At 35.8% G+C, this 9,669-nt stretch overlaps 1 protein-coding gene across 4 annotated transcripts in view; it reads right to left on the reverse strand.

Annotated features, from left to right (window-relative positions):
* The window catches only part of LOC106870742 (arf-GAP with Rho-GAP domain, ANK repeat and PH domain-containing protein 1), a 303,403-nt gene that overhangs the window by 214,178 nt on the left and 79,556 nt on the right, over positions 1-9,669 (reverse strand). For all 4 annotated transcript variants that reach the window (XM_052968221.1, XM_052968222.1, XM_052968223.1 and 1 more), the window contains exon 2: positions 4,712-4,818. The gene's annotated coding sequence lies outside the window, so the exon portion shown is untranslated. The remainder of the gene's footprint in view (positions 1-4,711; positions 4,819-9,669) is intronic.

A 9,669-nucleotide genomic window follows, 5' to 3' on the forward strand; every position in this document is an offset into this window, starting at 1 on the left:
AGGAAAGTGACCCTCCCCAAAAATAATATCTGTTTCAATACACGATTTCACATCAGAAATCTTGCAAAACAAATACAAACTTAATGATTTCATACATTTGTAACCTTTACGTAGGAATTCATTCACTACCACTTTGGGAATTATGAGGAAGTTTGTTTTGCCAATGAGACCAGAATAATACTGAAACATGTCCAGAATTACCTCCCTCATCATGCTTGCCAAAAATTAAAAAAAACATTAGCAACTGGTTAATATCCTTTTTCCCCATAACACTTATCTTTAATTAGCTTCTTGATGCTCCAGGCATTTATCCTTTTGATAACAACCCACCAGAGGTTACTCCTGCTTCTATGGTACAGGCTTCCTATTTCAAAGAGATCTAAATTTAAACCTCCCACCAAAATTTCATGTTCATTTATGTTCCAAACCCCAGCTTAATAATGATATAGGAGAATTTACGAAAAAAACAACAGACGAAGACAGGTGGTGTAAACAACAAATGGATGTATTAGTATAACGCTCGGGAATAGAGAAAGTCTTTAACGTTTCGAGCCTTTGCTCTTCAACTGAAAGGAACACAGAAAGAAACAAGGAGAGAAACAAGGAGAGATAAAAAAATATAAATGTAGTGGTCAGCGATCTATCATGGCGAATGCCAGATAAGGATCACACAGGAGAGCTAAGAAAAAGGGGAGATAACAAAGAAGTAGTGATCCCAAAACGAAGGTGCGTGTGTGTGAGAGAATGCTGGTGATCTTAACGTTGCTAAGTTCTTCATTCCTTTTAAAATTAATTAAAACAAAAGCAGTGGATTTCAACAGAAATTTGGTAATAAAAAACAAAACAGTCAAATGCTTATCCTCTGTGCTGGGTCACCAATAAATCTCCAGTTATTTTCACTTGATAACCCTAAGTCCACATGGATTGAATAGAATTATAATCAAAAGCATTCCAACCATGACCATCACATCTGTTAGATATTGTGGAACCTGGACTACATAATCCTATGTGTCTAGCTGGTAGAATCATTAGCATGCTGGACAAAATGCTTAGCAGTATTTTTTATGGCTTTATGTTCTGAGTTCAAATCCTACCAAGACCAACTTTGCATCACATCGTTTCAAATTCAATTAAAGTACCAGTGTACCAGCCGAAGACCAGTCAACACGATCGAATAACCCCTTTCCCTGGAATTGCCTGCCTCGTACCAAATTTCATTTTCATGCTTTTTTATTTATTTTTCATATTTTTTGTAGTCAGTAAGGTGTGATTTGAGAGCAATTTGCCTACTACTTTTAGCTGATCAAGAATGAAGGCCTCATCACTGCCAATCTTGATTTATCTGCATTGATTATAACTATGCCTATTATGTCCTTGATTATAATTACTACCAAACTGCCAAAAATGAAACCTTAAGCAAAATACCTAATTAGATGAAAAATATGCTTACTCTCATTCATCAGTATACAGGGTACATCTGATTATTACACTTACAGGACAAACACTGCCAAACAATTTATAAACAGAATGTGTACTATTACTGGCTTAATTCAAATATTACATAATTAACATGCTTAATCTGTGGCTCATGATCAAGCATGTGATTCATTGTCACCATGCTACAAGTCTGTTAAAATAGGGTTAAGTGTGTCTGACTGATGACAACAATTTTTAGTTATTGCAACAGCTTTTCTTTCGTTTTTTTACTTGTTTCAGTAATTTCACTGCAACCATGCTGGAGCACAACCCTAAATGGTTTAAGTCAACAGAATTGACCCCAGGACTTATTCTTTGTAAGCCAAGTACTTATTCTTTCGGTCTCTTTAGCCAAACTGTTAAGTTATGGGGATATAAACATATCAACATCAGCTGTCAAGCAATAGTGGAGGGACAAATACAGGCACACAGACACACATACATAAATATATATATATATATATTTATATACTGAGGGTGATAAATTGAATTAACATCAATTTAATTAACATCAATTTAAAACCAGTGACCTAGCATATAAAAAAATTCAGAAAAATTGTATTACATGCATATAAGAAGGGATGACCACTAAGTGGACATCTGATATGCTAGAAAAAGATCATCTACGATCTAACCACGAAGAAAAGAATGTTCTCCAGAAAAAATTGTTCTGGTGTTTTGCTGAATTTTTTCTGGAGAACATTTTTTTCTTTGTGGTTAGATTGTAGATGATCTTTTTCTAGCATATCGGATGTCAACTTAGTGGTCATCCCTTCTTATACGCATGTGTGCGAGTGTATATATATATATATATATATTTAGTGAAGGCGCATGGCTCAGTGGTTAGGGCGTCGAGCTTACGGTCGTGAGGTTGTGAGTTCGATTCCCGGACCGGGTTGCGTGTTGTGTTCATGAGCAAGACACTTTATTCCACGTGGCTCCAGTTCACTCAGCTGTAGAAATGAGTTGCCTTTCCCTTGGATAACACCAGTGGCGTGGAGAGAGGAGGCCGGTATGCATGGGTGACTGCTGGTCTTCCATAAACAACCTTGCCCGGACTTGTACCTCGGAGGGTAACTTTCTAGGTGCAATCCCATGTAAGTCATGATTGAAGGGGGTCTCAGTGTGTGTGTATATATATATATATATATACACACACAGTTTCCATATACACACTTTCCATCTACCAAATCCACTCACAAGGCTTTGGTCGGTCTGAGGCTATAGAAGAAGACACTTGCCCAAGGTGCCACACAGTAGGACTGAGCCCGGAACCATGCGGTTGGAAAGCAAGCTTCTTATCACACAGCCAGACCTGTAATGTACTCATTCAGTCTCAAGATTTAACAATACAATTTCCCCCATGAGCCAATGTGGGAGTCTCTACACAGTCACCAATTCTCCAAAAATTAGCAGCCATATGTAAATTTATTCATAAAAAAAAAAGAGAGAAGGAAACAGCAACTTCCTAGATAATGTACATTGTGTGTCTGCGTGTGACATATAGTCCTAGATATACAAAAATACAGACAGGGATAGTCATGCATGGAATGTCTCTTATAAGTTTGTTCTACCAGCAATGACTTGGAAATTTAAACTTTCTTTTTCCTTTTACTTCTTTCAGTGACATGACTCACCACTGAGTCACTCATATGTTTCAATTAATAATTTTATGCTCTAGTTGCATGACTCAATTAAAAATACTTCTAATTTGCATACACTACATAAGTATAGTGTGTGTGTGTGGGTGTGTTCACGTGTGTGTGTGTGTGTTCATGTGCAAGCGTGTTTGTTAGAAAATTAAGATAAACACTAGTACAAAAATTTTAATTACTACATATGTTTCGCCAATGCAGTTATTTAGAGCTCAGCATTTGGATGCTCCAAGTGCATTTGGATACTTGACCACAATGGGTCATCAGAGTAACACTTTATAGCATTCTGTTACAGAGATCTAATGAAACATATACATAGGAACTAAAATATTTATACTGATGTCAATCTTAATTTTCCATTATAGATGTTTTGTAGATCATAACTAGTAAAGTAACACTGCTAAGTATAGTCGTAGACTAACCACTGTACTGGAAACTGACTGGATAATGATAATCTATGTGGAGCGCTAACTCATAAAGTATTAGTCATACATCTAAATGTACACATTTAAATTTAACATCTGTTTTCCATGCTGGCATGGATTGGACAGTTTGACAGGAGCTGGCAAGCGAATGGACTGCACCAAGTTCCACTGTCTGTTTTGGCATTGTTTCTACAGCTGGATGCCCTTCCTAATGCCAATCCATTTTTACAGTATACATTGAAACTGAAAGTTTGGTTAATATTCTTACAAAATACTCAGATATATTAATAATATCGTCATGTATTTTTAGAATTTCTTTTTAAAATCACTCATTAAAAAACGGTTTTTAAATTTATCCTGAATTCAGTTAAATCAAATACAAATTTGATTATACATTCATTAATTCATTCACTGTGGTCAAGTTTTAACTGGCAATGTTCTGCTCATGTTTCAATTATTTACGTGTCTAACCCGCTTTAGCATTCAGGTTAATTTATCAAATACAAAGCTTATTTATTCACATTTTTAAAAACTGATCATATATTGTCTTGTAGCTTTAAGATTTTGAAGATATGATTATTTTAAGAATGACATATTTAGGCAGATGTGAATGGCTGGATCTGGCCAGGTTCAACTTAAAACATGTAGAATATTTGGGCTTGATATGGCCGGTTTAAAAGCTAAAGGACTAAATTGCATTCAACAACTGTTTCATTAAGATAAACACTACCAAATGTGTAATTACATAAGTGTCAGTTTGAATGCTAAAGGGTTAAAAGACTTGATGTTTTTTTTTTTCCTCCTGCTCTAATTAACCCTTTTGTTATCATATTTGTTGAAGTACACAGTCGTTGTTTCAATTAATCTTGAAAATAATGAAAAGATTCATAAAATGACTATATTATTGTTGTTAAACTGGTGTTTGGAATGTATACTAACATACACACACACAAATACACGAACATATACACATACAACATGCACGCACACACACAACATGCACACACATGCACTGCATTTATCACTGCAGGAAATATCTACAAATAGTAGTTAAGCTTCCCTCAAACCACAACCTTCCATCTTTAAAAAAAACAAAAACAGAAAATATAATCCTTGATACAATGTCTGAATAAAAGATAGAAAGGGCTAAAATACCTTTGATCAATAGGTCTAATGAGCCAAGGCTGACCAGGGGCTAAATCAGTATTTTCCAGTCAAGATTTCTTCGAACCCTAGGGTTCCACAAAAGGTTGCTAGGCATTCTGCAAGATATAAAAATACATATATGTGACATTTAGTATATTATTATATATGCACAGCATATTTGCTATGGTTAAGAGGTTAGAAAATCATGGCATATTTTTGTTTTTTAAAATAATATCTCTGTTATCAGATTTTTAAAATAATATCTGTTATCAGAACAAGACATTTGAGTGTGGTTGTTTATATGCTGACAATATGGCATGGTTATAGTGATAGTAAGTTTTGGCACTGGTAGCTTACACACACATACACATGCACAAAAATATAAACACGTTCTTTTCTACTCTATGCACAAGGCCCGAAATTTTGGGGGAGGGAGCCAGTCAATTAGATCGATCCCCAGTATGCAACTGGTACTTAATTTATCAACGCTGAAAGGATGAAAGGCAAAGTTGACTTTGGCGGAATTTGAACTCAGAATATAAAGACAGACGAAATACCGCTAAGCATTTTGCCCGGCGTGCTAACGTTTCTTATTTCTTTACTGCCCACATGGGGCTAACCATAGAGGGGACAAACAAGGACAGACAAAAGGATTAAGTCAATTACATGGACCCCAATGCGTAACTGGTACTTAATTTATCGACCCCGAAAGGATGAAAGGCAAAGTCGACCCCAGCAGAATTTGAACTCAGAACGTAAAGACAGACAAAATACTGCCAAGCATTTTGCCCGGCGTGCTAACATTTCTGCCAGCTCACCACCTTAATGTACACGTGTTAGTGAGAGAAGAAGACAAAGAGAGACATTACACTCTCTCTCTCTCTTTCTCACACTCACACACACACACACACACACACATATATATATATAGGAGTTCGGAAAAGGGACCAATAGAATAAGTACTAGGCCTACAAAGAATATGTCCTGGGGTCAAGTTGTTCGACTAAAAGTGATGCTCCAGGATGGCCACAGTCAAATTGACTGAAACAAGTAAAAGAATATATGCGTGTGTGTGTGTGTGTGTGTGTGTGTGTATATATATATATATACACACACACACACACACACACACACACACATACATACATACAGACATAACCAGCTGCTGACAGAGAGAATGTGGAGAGGAGAGAAAGATGAAGAGAGAAGAATCAAAGAATCTGATGTGGAATAAGTCAGTGTTGAATCAACAAAACCAAATACATAGTGGTGCCAAAACAGCTATGCCGAAATGTCTCGTACCCATCAGTAGACATAGATGGAAAGTGATTGAGTGAATAAAGCATACAACTACCTATCATCTAATAGATTATGTTGCTGCTGTATTGTTATTGTTTAGCAAGCCTTAGTTGAGAGACCAAATACTCCAGCCGCAACCATACCATCTTTTTGGGGGGATGTTTAGGATCATATTATCCAATGTTTTCCTCTTCTTTTTTTACAAAAAAAAAAAAAAAGCTGTAGAGCAGTGGATCTTAACTGGGGTCCACATAAGACTTTCGAGGGTCCGTACAAGCAAAATACCAAATTGGGTTCACAGGAGTGGCTGTGTGGTAAGTAGCTTGCTTACCAGCCATATGGTTCCAGGTTCATTCCATTGCGTGACACCACACCTTGGGAATGTGTCTTCTACTATAGCCTTGGGCCGACCAAAGCTTGTGAGTGGAATTGGTAGACGGAAACTGAAAGAAGTCTGTCATATATATGTATATATATATATATATATATATATGTGTGTGTGTGTGTGTCTGTCCCAACCAACATCGCTTGACAACCGATGGTGGTGTGTTTACGTCCCTGTAACTTAGCTGTTCAGAAAAAGAGACCGATAGAATAAGTACTAGGCTTACAGAGAATAAGTCCTAGGGTCAATCTGCTCAACTAAAGGTGGTGCTCCAGCATGGCCGCAGTCAAATGACTGAAACAAGTAAAAGAGAGTAAAAATAGTAATACTGTTTTATGAGTCCATGAAAACTTTTGCTCAGATGTATTTTTGCAAGAAACAATTAGATTTCTTTCTCTAACATTTTACGTAGTTGAACTTACAACAGTTAATGTGTGAAAAACAAAACATGAAGTTTGAAAGAACTTTCTATTAAACTAGTTTTTAAGCATTAATTGGAAATGGAGTTCTAGAGTAAAAAGGGGTCTATAGGTGAAAAAAAAAATGAGAACCACTGCAGTAGGGTTTGAACTGAAAGAGTTTTGGTTGCTATTTCTAATAAGTCAGGTGACCATGTAGAGACTTGTAAGCATGTAATGGATAATGTTTAAACATCAGCAACAGATGTTTTGCTTGGTCTCTGGGAAAGACAACTACTAGCTCTTTCTAGGTATGATAGTCTATCTATAGGAAGATATTGAACCACTTAATGCCACAGAATCTGTATGAAACACTAAGAACTATTTATTTATTGCCAGCATTATACAGTAAGAGATGTGTAATATAAATTACTTCTATCTCTACAAACAGAGTGACAGCTGGTATGAGCTCAAGTTTCATTCATACAGTGAAGCAAATGAGAAATCTCTCTGTGATTGGCTGTAGATGCCAGACCAGCAGAAACATTTCCAGGTTATTTGGTATCTATTCTACCCTATAGGCTAGAATGGAAAAGTGAACATTACAATGATGATGATGATGATGAAAATACTAGAGTAGATTGTCAACTAAATCCCACTCCAGCAAAAATTTGGCTTCGTGCTTAATCAAAGAAGATAAAACTGAAAAATTGTACTCATATAAGAAAGTTTATAGCTGATTGATTAATGGATTCATAATATTGTAGGTACAGGAGTGGCTGTGTGGTAAGTAGCTTGCTTACCAACCACATGGTTCCGGGTTCATTCCCACTGCGTGACACCTTGGGCAAGTGTCTTCTACTATAGCCTCGGGCCAACCAAAGCCTTGTGAGTAGATTTGGTAGACAGAAACTGAAAGAAGCCCGTCGTGTATATATATATATATATGTATATATATATATGTATGTATGTATGTTTGTGTGTCTGTGTGTCCCCAACATCGCTTGACAACTGATGCTGGCGTATTTAGGTCCCCGTAACTTAGCGGTTCGGCAAAAGAGACCAATAGAATAAGTACTAGGCATCCAAAGAATAAGTCCTGGGGTCGATTTGCTCGACTAAAGGTGGTGCTCCAGCATGGCCGCAGTCAAATGACTGAAACAAGTAAAAGAGTAAAAGAGAATACATGCACAGAAACATATTTCTCCACCCACAAAAGCCCACTTTAACCCTTAGCATTCAAATTACTCTATCAAATGTAATGTTTATTAATTCACATTGTTTTGAATTAATCATGCATTGTCTCACAGCCTCAAGATTTCAATGATGTGGTTGTTTATTTTTAGACTGATATTGTAGGGTAGGTGTGAGAGGCTAGATCTGGCTGGTTTGAACATAAAGCAAGTAGAATATTTGGGCCAAATATGGCTGATTTGAATACTGTACGGTTAAAATATATTCTAATAAATGCATGATGAAACACTAAATTTGCATTTTTCCATAAAATATACTTGGAAAATAGGGATGCATTTTATGTGAGAGTGCACAATGGTAAATACCATATCTTCTATATAAATAAAAAAAGACGTTATAAAATCTAATCATAAGATTGAAGAATTAGAAAGTAGTATGTTCAATAATTTAATTTCAATAAACTAAAACTGCTCAGTTCATGATCAGGCTTTTTTGTTTGTTTTTTTTAAGCTAAACACTTAACAAGTTTAATTTCTATTTCTATAGTTTTTGATTCATTTTTCATTTAGTATTTCAGGTTTATTAGAGACAAAATAATAAATAAATATGAAAAAGGAAAGGATCATCTCCAAGGAGAGAATACTGCATTGGTCTGCATTGACTAAAGACAATTAATGAACATCATTATGAGACTCACTCACTAATCACATGGTGGGTTCTGGCAGACAGCTAAAACAAGGGAGATAATCATTTCTTTACAATACTTGGTGGGATTAAAAGTTTGAATTTGAAATTAAGGAATAAGGAAAACGTTACAGAGAATGCACATCTTTTTTTCTTTTCTTTCATTTTTTACTTATTTCAGTCACTGAACTATGGCCATGCTGGATCACCGCGTCAAATAGATTATGTCCAGTTCCATTTTTTGAATTTTTGCTCTTTAAGTTTGGTTCTTTTTCTATTAGTTTCTTTTTGCAAAACCACTAAGTTACAGGGATGTAAAGGAGCAAACACCAGTTTTCAAGCAGTTGGGGAGGGAAAGACACAAAAACAGATACAGTAATCCCTTGACTATCGTGGGAGTTACATTCCAAAATGCCCCATGATAGGTGAAAACCCGCAAAGTAGAAACAGTACAGTACTGTATTTTTTTTTTATTATTTATATATAGAGTATGACAGAGTATGAATTACTATTTTTCTATCTTTTATTTATTTCTGTCATTGGACTATGGCCATACTGGGGCACCACCTTGATTAAATTAATAAGTCTGCTTCTGATTTATTTAGTCCCTTTTTTTCTTTTTTAACTGCTAAGTTACAGGGACGTAAGCAAACACTGGTTGTCAAAAGGTGTGGAGTAGAACAGACACACATAAACACACAATTACATATATACACACACATACAAACATACATATATACACACACAAACATACATATATATATATATATAGACATAGTGAATTCAAACAAGAAAAACGACAAAAAAAAAACAACAACGCAAGGATGTGATACAGATATTGTGTTACTGGATGCTCAGGAAAGGAAGGAAAGAGAATTTGACGTTCCGAGCGGAGCTCTTCGTCGGAAATATAGGAAAGTCCAAAGAAGGGAAGACGGAGGAAGAAAAAAAATCGCCAACGATATAAACGAGAGACATACATACATACACACACACACACACACACA

The sequence above is a fragment of the Octopus bimaculoides genome, chromosome 5 (genome assembly GCF_001194135.2).
Source record: "Octopus bimaculoides isolate UCB-OBI-ISO-001 chromosome 5, ASM119413v2, whole genome shotgun sequence".
NCBI lineage: Eukaryota > Metazoa > Mollusca > Cephalopoda > Octopoda > Octopodidae > Octopus > Octopus bimaculoides.